The sequence below is a fragment of the Diprion similis genome, chromosome 1, assembly GCF_021155765.1.
Source record: "Diprion similis isolate iyDipSimi1 chromosome 1, iyDipSimi1.1, whole genome shotgun sequence".
In the NCBI taxonomy this organism is placed as follows: Eukaryota; Metazoa; Arthropoda; class Insecta; order Hymenoptera; family Diprionidae; genus Diprion; species Diprion similis.
The window spans coordinates 2,302,067-2,317,683 of NC_060105.1; the positions used below are offsets into that span (position 1 = coordinate 2,302,067).

Genomic DNA, 15,617 nt, shown 5'->3' on the forward strand with positions numbered 1-15,617 from the left:
ATTCCGCGTTTTTCTGTCATCCACCCCACCGACAGACTAGAAAACCATCCAGACGAGCGATTTGGTATTCAACGCATTCTCTTATCGCTCTCTTTCGCGGCGCTGATGTATTGCGGATTAATTCGCGGCGAAAAAATTCGCTGATCAAACCTACGTCGAACAATATTTTTTTCTTCCCCCCCCCCTTTTTTTTCCACCCCCGTTACTTATCGCGTTCGTTATACTCGCGGACGGTTATCGAATGATACCCAATAATTCCGGAGCGGAATTTCGATCCTTCCATTTCTCCTCTCTTTCTTTTCCTCCCCTTTTACCAAGAAGTATGTATATATAGGTATATATATATGTATATCCTCTCCCCTGCGTGTGTGTTTCGGAATATGGCTGCATGTCCGTTTCCCGTACCTTAGAATAGCAATCCAGCAATACCCTGACCCTCGGTGCTTTTCGATCTTTGTCTACCTAAGCGGGTCTCTCTGTATGCCTCTTGTCGTCCCGAAATTCTCTTGCCCAATTGCCGAGTAACACGTCAGCGAAACTCGTCGAGCAGAATCATCCCCTTCGAGCTTCGCCTTTCTCTCTCTCTCTCTCTATATAGGTATATATATCTATATATATACATATATATGTATACATATATCTCGTTGTCGCGCGTCAACGAACAATAGTGCCTTTTATTACCCGAGGATTTATTTCTTCTTCACCTCACGGGCACACATATATATATATACTAGCTACCTACGTCTCTTTGTGCTCTGCGCGAACCTTAGTCCAGATTTATGATTTTCAACCTAAATCCAGGGTCTGGTTCACGTTCAACCCTTTTCTTCCTCATATTGGCTCTCAATTTTGAAAATATTTTCGTTTCCTTTCAATACACTATTTCGAAAAGATAATTATTGCAAAATTAATGTCATAATTTTCAGTCATTTTATTCGTATTGTCACCCTCTGGGTCAAGTTACTAGAGAAAAAATAAAGGGGTCTGTTGAACGTAAAGAAGTGATCAAACAGGCGTAAATAAATTAAGCTTGCAGTTTATTATAGTATGAAACAGGACTGTTTTTACAATGATATTCGTTTACGCAGTGACCTCATTCACGTTTTATTTCAAGATTATTAATAGAAAATTTCACCCTTTGTAACAATATTCAATTAGTTTTCATATCCAGAGAAAATGAAAGCGGTGTAAATTGTTTTTTTTTTTTATCTTTAACAGGATTTCTGCTCTGACTTATCGAGCAGTTCGTTACCACTTTATAGACACTGTATTATCTTACAGCATCTGAGTATCTATTGCGAAGTTAGACGGCAAGAGTTGACGCGGAAGGGTGTAAACGGAAACGAGTGCAGGGTAGATACCCACATTATACTCGTACCTACCTATAACAGTAATACAAGCCGAAGATGTTTGCCAGCAAATTGGAAGCAATTACTCCGATTATAGGCGTTTCGAAGGAGAAGCGCTTATATTGAGCTTCGATGTCGCGATCCCGGAGCTCGACCAAATAATTTCATTTTATGAGGACAATGTATGGATTCGTAAGCAACAGGTGATATCGCAGAACTAAGAGAACACCGAGAACCGTCTGTCGAAGCAAATAATTCTAGAATTCCTCAGCTCGGTTGTAACTGCATGACGATGTAAGTCTCGTTATTATTAGGCATTTTTTGCTGTTTAAGCTCTGCAATATAATCCTTGAATCGCACGTTTTAAATCTGCAGTCTTCATCCGCCTCTCATTTTCAGATTTATAGACGAATAAGGCGTGCTGCCAGAAATCACCCTCGTTTCTCTTTCGCGGTGTAAAATTACAGACTGGAAAATCCCTGGGGGTGCAAAGAACGTTTCTCAAAAAAAACCTTTCTCGGTCTCTGCATAATTTCAATGCTTTACTAATTTTGGCATTTTGTTAATTTTTGAGGAAAGATCAATAGTGAAATTTATTCAGTGAAGATAGAGCGTTTCTACCCAGCTGATAACATTGACGGAATAATCTCGTGTCTTGCGATACTTTGATCAACAAAGATTGTGTGCAAATCAATATTACATTACCATTTCATTCTCGCAAACAAAACTCAGATAAGCAGCAAATAAATTTCAACACATGATACATATTTTGACTGGGATTATTACACCGCACAAAGTACATAAATTAGCAGTATGTTAAGCTACCAAAATTGCACGACTTACTGCATAATTACTGCCAATTTGTGCTTCATCACTTGCGACAATTTCATGATTGCAAAACTACTTACATATGTAGAAATAAAATTATCTAATTTGCACAGAACTCGTGAAATCATGCTTAAAAATTGCACATGTAATTGCCATATTCGATCCACCATTTTCAACTTTGTAATTTCAAGTTCAAATTCATAATCAGCGTCCCAAGAACCCCCCCTCGACCAAATTCCATCGACATCTGTTCAGAGGACTTAATCCGCTTGTGAAAGGGTTAAATAGGGAAATCCACCCTCTCTGGGACACGGGTTAGAGTCGCGATAAAAATCTGAAAAAAGTGATGGAATTATTTTTGAATTATTCGAAATCGATTCAGGGGGTGGGATGGACGAAATTCAAAAATGACCTTTTTACGGAGCACCCTTTTGTAGGTATATCTATATTGCACATACCTATAATATATACCTACACATGTACACAGGGCGGTTGAGGGTCGTTAGTATTGGGGTTGGGGGTTAGTATTAGAGGAAGTTGTATTATACTTATAATACACACATCGCAAAGGGAGGTCCGGGGGCTCGGTGAAATAGATATAAAAGGGAGACCCGCCGTCCTTCGGATTCCTTCGCGATGTCGAACATCCCGCTCTCTTATTATCTACACGTATGTGTATACCTATGAGGTTATAGGGCCGAGGTACCCGGGGGTTCTTCTTTTTTTTCCCGAGATATATATGCTATGAAGCTTTTCATTTGAAGCGCGGACCGTCCCGGGTACATATAACGGAATGCGAGCGTGTCTCCATCGGAATGGCGCCCACTTTCACCCCCGCCACGGACGTCACGGGGTGCCGAGAAACCCTTAAAACACTTTCGGTGTAGACCTTGACACGCTCCTTTCTTTCCAGGGGGGTTGCGAGTTGAGTAGAAAATTTCTGCGCCGCCCCCGAAGCATGGCACCTACGTTCCTTCGAAAAAAACGAAAGACATAAGCTCTGCGAATCACGCATGCGACGAAAAATTGCCTCTCATGTTTGAAGTTTGAAAATTTTGAAATTTTCAAATTTCATCTATCATTCAAAACGCTCTTCTTTACCTACTCTGCGATAACTTCGTGCTTTAATAAGAAAAACGAATAAATAAACAAACAAACAAAAAAACTACACCTACGGTATAATAATCATAGAACGATCAGGATCTGCTATACAAGCTTGGCCTTTAACTGCCACAGCTTTTCCAAGCTCGATTAATGCCCGCAAAATAGGGGATTGAATCGGGGTGCAGTCCGCGGTGCATGGCAGGCGAGATGAAAGCGGGGCTGGTATTTGCGGATCGGAAGTGCAATCGTTTTAATTCCGATTCACTTTGCTCTCTCGATTTTCCTGCACACCCTCCGCCGCGCGGAAGACCCGCCGGTTTCGACCCACCCCTCATATCTCAACGTGCATGGTGTTTGATACGGCCAGAGGAAATAGATAGCTACTTTTGACCGAATCAGCGCTAAAGCTCAGCCGCACCGCCACAAAATTTTATCGCTCCTCATGGTCGGGCATAATGGCGTCTGCCGCACGCACCTTATCGCAAAATGGCTGAATGCACGGGCCTTTTTTTAGGGCGTCGACCCGGGCATTGCGGCTGCTGCTGCACGTCGGATCGAACAGCCCCTGAACGATCACGTGACGAAAATTATCGCTCCTTCGAAACGGCAATTGTCGCATTGATTACTAAGAATGACCAAAAGTGATCGATTTTCGATTGAATCGATTATTTTTACCGATTGATCGAATATAATCGATTGTTTTTCGAACTCGATTAATCGACTTTGAATCGATTATTTTTCCCGATTAATCGAGTATAATTTAGCCATTCGAGTACCATTTTCCGCCATTAAGACTACGTGATTAAAGTTACGAAATTTTGTTTTCAAATGCACCGTTTAAAAAAATATCAAATAATCGATTAATCGATTAATTAGTGGCTATCGCTATCGTAGCTTACCTAATCGATGAGACAGCTTACGAACTTTTCCCTCGTACGGTTTTCGAGATGGAGAATGTTGCTATAGTTTTTTCGAATCTTGCTATTCAAATGGCTCGAAATTCGAAGCACCGAACAGGCGCAGAATTTTATCAGTTCAAAGTTGAGAATATTCGGGTCGATTGGGACCAAAATCACAAAAATCCGTTGATCGGTTATCGAGATATCATCGAACGAAAAATTAACATTTGTGTGAAAATGTTTAACGGTGATGCATTCTACACACGCCTCGAAAACGTGGTGATTTTCGGGTGAAAGTTCAACATTCCATCACTTTCGGGGTGATTATATAAAGTGCGTTCTCTTTTTCTCTTTCCCCCCGTCTTTCCGTTGAAAACAGAGTCGAAGCATGAGCTGGACAGATGAATAGTTTGAAATATGAAATTTCCCCAACTTTCTCCGTTTCTTTAAAATTCTACAAAAGGCACTACTGAGAAGCTTCGCGCTACGAACGTCTGCTCACGACACTCTGCACTTCTTCGCGTGTATTTTATTGTCATGCAAAGCTCTCTGCAGATCGGATAAATGCACTGGCGCGTGTTTTCTGTGCCTGCAGATGGTACGAGGTGAAATAAGAAGATACGCGCTGCAGGATTACGCAAATTTTATACAGTCACGTAGGTATTGGGAATTTCACGTTGCAATGCGTCGTCTGGTGGAAAAAAATCGAACTAATCCACCCAGACAAACGGTAGATCGTTGACCGTGTTTTTTCGCGTGTGAATGGTAGAACAGGTATACATAATTGATTACATTTCACTGATTTATGTCAAATGAGTAATTGGAACCCCAAAGAATTACGATTTGCCTCGATTAAAATAAAAAACTTAGGTTATGTGCTGATAAAATGGCGCCGACAATCGGGCTCTGACGTCATGAGGACATTCTCCAATTCGTAACACTGCGCAGCCATGTGCGCATGTTCTACGTATACGTACGTACGTACGTACGTAAGTCGGATGCTGGTTCATTCAATATCCGCCCAATATTCTCTCCGTGAATGAAGAAAATTGATGCACATTCATACGCGCTCGTAGCTCTGCACAGTTACGTGACAAAAATAGACGGAAAAAATTCCGATACCCTTATAACGTACAGTTTTGATTCGTTTTCAGTGTAGGTAATTCTAATTCTTTTTCTCTCTTTCATACCCGCGCATTTATTCGCTTTGCGCATCGTGTCCGACGTGAGTATGATATGCATGTATGTATATCAAAGTGGTTAAGAAAAAAAAACTACCGATTTTTTCTTTTTCAATCAAAATTACAAGTTTTCAGACTACTGTAATTTTTGTACAAATGATGATAACTATGCTTTCAAGCATCTAGCACGAGTCTAAAAAATACCTATTCAACAGGTTACGAGTATTTTAAATTTTATCGAAAGGTGAAATTTTCCCATGCTTATTGAGCGGGAAATGAAAATTTGGAGAGTCATCTGTTATGCTTTATCTCGAGAGCTCGTATTTTGGGAGACTCTTTTTTTCGATCAGAAGATAACATTCGAAGGGTTAAAAATGAAAAAAAGGGTTTTATTTTTGTTTTAACCACTCTAATACATTACATGTACTTTGAAAAACCGTTCAGACGTTGATTTTCTTTGAAGTAAAATCCTTGCTAAAATCGTCGAACGAAAATATATTAGGTATGTAACTAAAGAGCATATAATCATCAGGCTGAAGTTTGTAACGTTATTGTAAAAATGCAGGTTTTTATAAAAATTCGTTATTTTGCAACTTTTGGAGTCCCTGAAGTTTCCAAAGCCGTTAGTAAGCTCGAACACACTCAGATATTGTAAATTCAACTTTTCCAGTTATTCTAAATGTTCAAAATAGCAATTTTCATTTCAACCTTTCGCTACGTAACGTTACTCACTCCATCCTCGTAGTCAATCCACTTTCATCTCACCGCCGAATGCAGGCCACCTTCCACTTCGATAGGTATGTACCTTGTACATGCATAGCTCTACATCCTGCAGAGAATCGTCCACGTAATAGAGGGCAGTGGCATAATTACTCTGCGGTCCGCAGTCTGTATTGACCTGCAGGAATGGTCCTCGACTTCGCGGATTTATGATTGCTTATTCGCGGTTGCAATTACACCTCGCGTTTCATCGACGCAGGTCGACGTGCTTGCAAAGCCGTTAGAGTCCGGGAGAAATTCCGTCGAGGAATTTTTAGTAAATAATAAAATAAAGCATTAAAAGTTTATCCAAATTTTTCGGGGCAGGATCGTTTCTACAGAAGATATTTTGCCACAAATTTCGATTCTACATAATCATTTTGTCCTCCAATTAATCCAGACCCGATTCTACAGACATATTATTCACAATTGTTCGTTTCTACATCTAAAAAAATTCGTCTGTAGAAACGAATTTTTAGGAGGATCTCTGTGGAAACAGGCCTAAAGTAATTCTGTAGAATCGAACTTTGTAGAAAATATCTTCAGTAGAAACGAAGTCGACTCGATTTTTCGAGGCTACATATAGAAAGACGTCGAAGTTGCAACTTTTCGCGGATCCATCCGTCCGGAAGTCCCAAAGTACCTAATTGAACAGCTCGGTGCAAGAAGAAAGATGACGCCTTGCTAAGTTCTGCAGAGATTCGCACGTGTCGTTGACGGCTTCTTTGTCTCGCCGCTTCGGAACCCGTGCCTGGAATTCAGGGGGCGGTATTAGCAGCTGCGAAATTATTCGCAGAAGGTATCCGGTTTCCCGGCGGGCGCGTGACTAAATCAACAGCTTTCGTAAATTGGCGAAAATTTGGGAAAAGGATCTTTTTACCGCGAGTAAATGTAAACAGCTTATTTCGAATACCTCAACCTCCTTCGCCTCTCTCTCTCTCTCTCTCTCTCTCTCTCTCTCTCTCTTATTACTCTTCATTTGATTTTATTTTATTAAATTATCATGTTATTTCTGTTCCATTACCGCGTACGTTTTGCCATGTCAACTTTTCCCCCTCGCGTCGGGGACTTTTTTCAATGCGAAAAAGTTACAATTCTAAATTGTAATTCTCTCGAAATTTTTCGGAGTAAAAACCAAACCACTTTAAATAAAACAAAAAAAAAAAAAAAAAATACAAAAAATTAAAGAAAGGTGTCTTAATTTTCTCGGATAAAATCAATTCACTTCTGTTCAAAAAAATTCACCGACAAAGTCTTGCATAATCAAAAAGCTTCTGAAATTTTCTTGCAGCAGGACAAAATCTTTCACCTGTCAGAGACGCTCGGTTTTCACTCCGAAAAGTCCCTCCTGTTTTTCCGAGTTCCTCTCGACGCACTTCGAGACTTCTTTCGGCACGAATGCTGATGAAAATTTCGGCGCTCAGAGACTCGCAATTATGAGCTGCACGTTAAGAAGAGCAAACAGAGTAAAAGTAGACTCAGATTCCCTCCGTTTTTATGTATATTCGCTACATGCTAAAACCTACGCGCACTTCTACCGCTTCAACGAATCCTCGATTGAATTTCACAGATTGGTTTTTGATTGGATGCGATCCCCGCTGTCTTTATATATATATATATATATGTATATATGTATATATATACACGTATAATACCTTGATTGAGATTCTCTCAAAGCTTGAGGTAGGATTGTGGACTGGATTTAAACGTGGAGATTCGACGATGTTATACGAAAGTAGGGATAAAAAATCCGGAGAAAAGTATCCTGTACGTCACGAGGAGTTCGTCGATCGCCAGGAATAATTGAGCGAATGGATTTGTGCATACAGGGATGTGTGATCTGCACATGTATTATCCGATCACGTTTCAGGCGAGGGATTTTTTTGTCAAAGTTTTCAATTTCCGTCGATCGTATCGGAGGATTTATCTTGCGGTGATATATGAACGTCAGATTGCGTTCCTGCAACGTCAATAAGAAACATCAACTTTTTAAGACTGATCCTGAAGGCAAGAAGGCAAAACTGTTTCTGTTACTACGAATTTTAGAGGCAGGGTTGAAGTTCTGAATTCGAAAAGTTCCGAAAGAGTCTAATTACGGATTAGTTTGTGGCGAAAGTTCAAGTAAAGGAAGTAAACATTTACGAAACGTCAAAGTTTCGAAATAAAAGATAGTTAAGATAGAGAAAAGTTCTGAAAAGTAAAGTTGCGATAGAGTCAAATTCCGAAAGTTAAAATATACTCGTACAGTGTGGTTTACTCAACGAGCGAGTGTGAAAGACGAGAAAAACCGAAAATCAGAATGACCAGCAATGAAAATGGTGAAATTTCAAATTTTAAAATTTTCCCATTTTCGCACTTTCGAAACTTTGATTTGTCGGAACTTTGAGCGTCGGGTTCAAGAATTCCGATTTCTCTACTTCAATTTTGCCTTAAAAAAAACTAATTATTAGGCGCTGTCGAAACTTTTGAAATTCGGAATTTCACCTCAGCTTCGAGCCCCCCAGACCTGAAATGAAATAAGGGAAAGTAAGGACCTTAAATTAGCCCCTCAAAAAATGTGGCAAGAACCGGAAGCTGGCCTTTCTTTCATCGAGGCTAAACTCAGCCTGCATTTTAGTACACAGCCTGCACGTAAAAGAAAACCGTGTCCCTTACGTAAGTATTTTTCTTTATACGGTTATTACAAGCATGGGAGGGGGTGATGGTGGCTGCATATAAAAACGCACCGCGTAATATGTGGGGTTTTTCGTCCACTCGCCGGAGGGCAAGGAGAGGGCGAAGGTTGAATCGCCTGGCAGTTGGCATCCGTTCAATATTCCGTGAAATTCATAATAATATGTCACTGGCTTCTGCGGGGTATAAATAGGGGTGTAGTATTTTTCCAGAAGGGAAGAATTTTGTTATTTATTCCACATGATCGGCGCATCATGCCGATAATATTATTCTCTCCCTATTTTCGTATAGGGGAAGAATTATATGAATGGTTTCATATCGTTTTCCCAGACCTATAATGCAACGATTCTGCGAAGCAACAATGCGACGTAATTTTTTTAAATAAAAAATTCATTTCGGGGTGGAAAATGAGGACAAAATTATCACCTTTTCTACGTACGTTGATATATAGTTACTAGCAGCTATCGGCAAGCGAATGATTTTGCAAATTATTCGACGCCAGAGAGAAAGAGAGAAAGAGAGAGAGAAAAAGGAAGAAACTTTCCACCCCACAGGAAAAAGCTATGGTCGAATGATTGATATGTTTGGCTCCTTTTCGATGATTATGAGTGTTCTCTGCGGAAGCGAGAAATCGGCTGAAATAATGCCGAGACATTCGACGATGCGGTTTGATCTTGCATACTTATATATATATATATATATATAAATCATTATCCGTGATTTTTGGAATTAAATTGCGATAAGATTCGTATAGAAAATGGAGTAAAAGTTACTCGCGAATCATTAGAAACCCGTTTTTGCATCCTCAACTTATTATTATTATTATTACTATTATTATTATCATTAATTATCATATTGTGGGCGAAAACAATTTTAGTTACGAAAATATTTATACGTCGAAGAGTTTATAAGCTGCGCCTTGAAATTCGTGAATTAATCACCGACAGCCGACTTCTCGGCGCCATGCGTCAGAATGAAGGCTTATCGTCCAATCAGCGGATCGGGTAATTTAACAGGCGAATGATTCGATTGGCAGATGATAATCGTAATGATTGCATCTCTGATTATAAAACCCCTTGGGAAGGATCTTAGATTATAAACATTATAATTTTCCCCGCTTTTTTTCCGGCTAGGTGAATATTGTTCGTCGACGTACGTCGAGGAGCGTACGCGAACGATCTCCAAGAGGAGACAGAATATATGGTGCATTCTCCGTCAGAACGCACCGGAATAATAATTCGAATTTTTAATTCCATCAAAATTTTTATGGATGATTAAATTCTATGAGAAGAGTATTTACGATTTTTTTCTACATCTTTCGTCGTTCGTGCGTTCTTGAGATATGAATTAAACAAATTTTTTTTTTTATAGAAAATTTACAACTTCTTGAAAAATTAACCAAATCAGGTGTTTGTTTTTGTTTTTCTTTTTTGGAAAATTTTCTTTTCAAATATACTTAAAAAAAAAAAAAAGAAATACAAAAGAAACGTGATTATTATCAATTTCGTATAATTTTTTCATTCAAAACACAAGGTTTTTTGTGAAAATTAATAAAAAAAAAAATTATGTCAAAAGCTCTTGAAATCGTGAAGTTCAAGTTTTAGATGAAAAAATCATACCGCAATTGATGATAATGACATTTTCTGTATTTTTTTACTCAAGGTATAGTTAGAAATAAAAATGTATAAAAACAAAAAAAAACACCTCATACGGTGAATTGATCAAGAAATTGTGAACTATCGGAGAACGAAAAAAAAAAAGAAATTCAAAAAATCATATCTCAAGAAGAAACGAACGACAAAAAAAATTCGAAATACTATTCTCGTGCTTTTTGACGGAGAATGCCCTATATAAGAAGCGGAGAATATTTTGGGAGCTGAACGAGGATAGAGGTTCAGTTTTCTGGCAGCGAACTGAAGGAAATGATCATCAGGTAAAAGGATCAGCTGAACCTGACTGTCGGAATTTTTCCCGGAGGATTTTTAATTTCGTACAAAAGAAAATGGGCGCTTTGCTTCCTCCGCGATCCGAATCCCGAGACTTTTCTTGCCCGCAGATATCCAAAGTGTAATTCCGAATTGCACTTTGCAAAAAACGTCCGTTCCGCCCAGTGTATAAGGTGAGACGAATAAAAATGGAATTCGATTGTCGGGCTTAATGATAATATTTCGGTGCTTCTGCTTTTCTCAGGATCTTTTGATCCGTAAGACTCTGCGAGGATTTGGTGAACATCTTTGCTATCTCGTCGAAAACGTGTCTCGTTTTCTCTTACCTTTCACAGATGCCTCGTCTCCGTCGTCCTTTATTCCTCGAGCTTTGCCGCATAATCATTTGCTCCGAAACAGTGTTTCGTCTTCGACGATAAATCGCTTTATTATCAGGATTTATTACACGAAGATGCAGCCATCGAGCGAAAGACAATTTTGAAAACGTCACGACTTGTTAAATTGCGACGAGCTTTTTAAATCTCGTCCTTTTCCTTCGAAGACGGAACCTTCAGTATTCAAATAACATCTGTTTGCGCTGGAGAAATATAAATTAGGATTGAAATTACGAGGCAGAAGTTGTTGTCCTCGACGACAAAAGCGCCAATATCAAATCCCTCGTCATGCAACGTCGGGCTTTAACGCTTTAACGTTTTTTGTTATGAACAATCTTCCCGGAGGTAATTCCTTTGGGTTTGAATAATTCAGCCTAAATCCCAGCAGGATGCGGATGAGAGAAAGAACAAGAATTTTTCCGATCCGTTCTCCGATCCGTAAAAATTCGCAACACGCGCTTAATTCTTTGCGAAAATCAGACGTAACGCCGATTGCGATGATCGATTCCATCCGCGCTTCGCCTCGGAGAAAGAAAATGGATACACGTATAAGAATAATATCGTCGAAGCCGAGGAAAATAACGGATCTTGGCAGAATTAAGCCGACTTCGTTTTCAAGAGAAAAACCGCGGGGCGGAAAACACAGGATAAGAACTTCTTCCTCCTCTTTTTCTTTTCTTCTTCTTCTTCTTCTTCTTCTTCTTCTTCTATAGACAAGCCAAGTGACACGTGTACGAAAAGCGATACAACGGATTAAGGATGACACATCCTGCAGAAGGACTGTCCGGTAAATTGAGTTGTCCTCCTTGTCCTCCCCTTATATTCCTTCCGCGTATTTCCAGATCTGGTCCTTCGTCCTGTCCGTCTCCGAGTCCCAGTCTTCATTCTCCAAAGATTGGCTTTTATCCGGTAGTCCTGCCGAGTCTGTCCTACCCAAATGAAGGATGTTTAACGCGTCCTTTTTCCACAATCGGAATTAAACCTGAGCAGGAACTGTTCCTAGGAGTGACTGAAAAATGACCCCGAAGAATTGATGGTGAAACGAAAATCTCCGAAAAGTCTGAGAATAAGGCGGTAGAATTAAATTACACAAAACGATTCCTTTTCCCACCAACTCCCAAGCTCGAGATAAATTCAATTTGCGTATAGAATTCTTGCTACTTTGCTTATCACTTATCATCAAAATCGTTGAAACAAAAATTCATTCTTCCCAATAATTATCAAAATATATATTCACAATTTTAAAACTTCATTCAAGACTTTTTAATTTCCACCCCCTCGGCTTAAATTAAACTTGATTCGTGCTTTTCCAACATCTTTCTTCTCCCCCCACCCCCGTCGTCGTCGTGTAATATTTTCTCCGGCGCACGCCGTCGACGATTCCTCACCAAGAAAGCAATTCGGTGGCGCCGCGTTTTGCATTATAGTGCAATTTCTCGCGAGCCCCTTATAATTTTCGATTATAAACCGGAGTTATGGGTCCTCGTGTAGTAGCGGTCATTTGCTGGGTCGAAAGGCGGCACGCGATCTGCACCCTGCATGGCTAATCATTCGGTCCGTTGCAGCGTTTCCCTGGCTGCCGTGGTAGAATCGATATAATAGTCGGGCCGCGAGTATTATGGGGATCCCAACCCGTCATCGCCACGGGGTGCCCACTTCGCATCGACCGACCCTTCGAGGAGCTTAACACTCCAGAGACATTCTGCAGGTCGAGCTTGCGGCGGCGGCGGCGGAGCGATCAAAGCCGTGCGACACATTCCCGCAAAAGCATAGCGTTATAGGGAAAGAGGGGTGAGGAGGGGGGGGGCAGGATGGGGTGCCCTTAAAATTTTAGAAGACATTTTGTTTTTCAAATATTCAAATATCACTTCTGTAAACATTATTGAGCATTGTTTTAAATTTTCAAAAATTATTAAGACATTTTTTTTTACACCTATTTGCATCCAATGATTATGTAAAATGTTAATTTTTTTTTTTTTTTTTTACTCGAATTACTCAGAAAACAAGTTTAATTTTATCAAATTTGCTTTTATCTTCAGTTATTATTATAATTTTTTTTTTTTTTTTCTCATTTTTATTTTCTTTGGTTACAATTGCGGTAAGAAAGAGAAAAAAAAAAAAAAAAAAACAATTATTTAGCGTATTCGAGTTCTCGAAAACTAAGTATTTTCTTGAGTACCTCGTTTACCCCCCCCCCCCACCCCGCCCCCTCGCCAATTTTACTACCGAGTTCCGCTCTCAGGCGGAGGTTTCGTTTGAGGCTGAAAACTAAGTTTTCGAAGGGTATAACGTAAGAGGAAGAAGAATAAGAAAAAAAGTAAAAACAGAAAATGAAAAAAAAAGAAAGACCGGCCTAATATAAGCCTCTTCGAGAGGCCATCGGGAATGCATTAGGTGCGATAGCGTGATACTCGAGGCTTCATTCTTGCCCCGAAGATGAGAAGAAGTTGGTGAAAAATTCTGATTCGACGTAGCCGGTATACTCCGTTTATCAGAACCGCGATAAGTTATCCCTCCTTTGCGTCTCCGCCTCTTCATCGGCGTCGCATTTTCATCCCGATAACGCGCGACTTCCGGTGTCGATATCGAATCGCGCGGCTCTTTAGGCCTAAGTAGTTTTCGTTGAAAATGATGAGCGATCGATGTGACACGTTGCATCTTGGATTACAAGCTTATATACATTCACATTTTTATCGTCGGATTTGCAGGGAAATGAAGAGCTTTTTCGCAGCGACGAATCTGCGAAATTCATGAACTCCACTCGGAATCACTTACAATTAGTTATAAAGATGTACATGGAAACTGCGAAATGCTTTATAATTATCTACTAATTATACCCAGAATAATAGAATAAGTAGCCAAAGGTAAAGTAATCAGTCGAGTCGCGATTCGCGTGCGTCTGGCAAGACTCCGTGACGTCATTAATCCCGAGTCCGTAATAAAAAGTCTCGACTCATAATGGAGCCTTCGCCGCAGTGCGGCTAAGTTTTAGTAACTTTAGATTGGCTAATTTATAAAACCCGTCAGCTGTGAGATGTTGATTTTCAGTCTTGACTACCGGCTTGCAGAAAATGACTTCCCACGCCCTGCATGCGAATGCCGATACAAAAAAAAAGAATAGAAAAAAACTTACGATCCTTCGAATACAACTCATCCGCTGTATATACTATATATATTAGGGTGGGCGAAAAAAAAAATGGTCGAGATATTAATATTAATATTAAGAGGTGCCTCATCGCGATTTTTGATTTCCTATTTAAATTGTTAACGGAAAGATTTTTTTTTTTTATTTGGAATTTTCTTGTCTTGTAGCGAATAAGCGAGTTGTAAAAATCGATGCATATTCTTGTAGGAAATTGAACGATCTACAAATAAAGTCTGATGTGATTTTTCGCCAAGTCGATTCGTTTAAAAGTTATTCAAGATTAAAGTTCAACTTCAAATGATATACGAAATAGTAGCTCAAAAACATAAAACATCATATTTTTCGTGAAGTTCATCAAGTGTTTATTTTTTTTGAAAAACATAAAAATTTCTACGAAATACTAACAATTGTAGGGAAAATCGATTTTCCTTACATTTCGTAAAGATTTCGATGTTTTATCAAAGAACACTCGATGAACTTCACGAAAAAAATTGATGTTTTATGTTTTTGAGCCATTGTTTCGTAATGAAATGTACAAAAAATTGTGGATGACATCGTTTAAACATTTTTTTTTCCTTGGCCCTCCCTAATATATATATACTTTCTATACTAGATATAATATATATCGAGTAAAAATTACCGGCGCCGCTGTTAAACTCGAGTGCAAAGTTAAAAGCGCGGCGCAGTTCACGTGCCGGTTGTTAAACTTTTCCCCCAAGCGTTATAGGTATACGTATATGGGGTATTCCACGCCAACTCAACCAGTGTTAAGCCCCGACCATCTCAAAATCATTTAATTTTTTTTTCTAACATTCTACTCGGTAAAAAACGCGATGTAAATTTTCTTCATTTTTTTTGCCAATGAACCGTTTATTTTTTACATATATTCAAAGTCGATTGCGAATGCTTATTTTTAAAATTATGAAAAAATTCTCAAAAATACAGTGAATTTTTTTTCTATCTTTTGTTATCATGCACCTAATTCGGAATTTGAAATTTTTTCGAAACATCCTAATATCTATATTATTCTATATACATATACCACGTACACGATGAATAATCGAGTCCTTCCACTGCAATTTTTTTTTCTTCTTCTTCTTCTCTTTTTCAATAAAATCGCAAATTGACACGACAAAAAGAAGAAAATCCAGAAAAATGAAAAGCGAAGTTCTCATCGAGGCAGCACGATAACGCGACTCGGGTCGACGGCGAGATCGTGCCTGAATCTACTTCTCAGGTGGTTAACTATGGGGCAAATTAGCCGCTATCAACGGCGTGCCTTGAAACTGTTTCAAAGTATATGCAAGCCTCTCTCTCTCTCTCTTTCTCTCTCCTCTCGCGTCGCGATCATTACTGGAC

At 39.3% G+C, this 15,617-nt stretch overlaps 1 protein-coding gene across 1 annotated transcript in view; it reads right to left on the reverse strand.

The window, feature by feature from the left end:
• LOC124404374 (acetylcholine receptor subunit alpha-like) overlaps positions 1-15,617 on the reverse strand; it is a 55,076-nt gene that overhangs the window by 21,836 nt on the left and 17,623 nt on the right. The window lies entirely within an intron of this gene.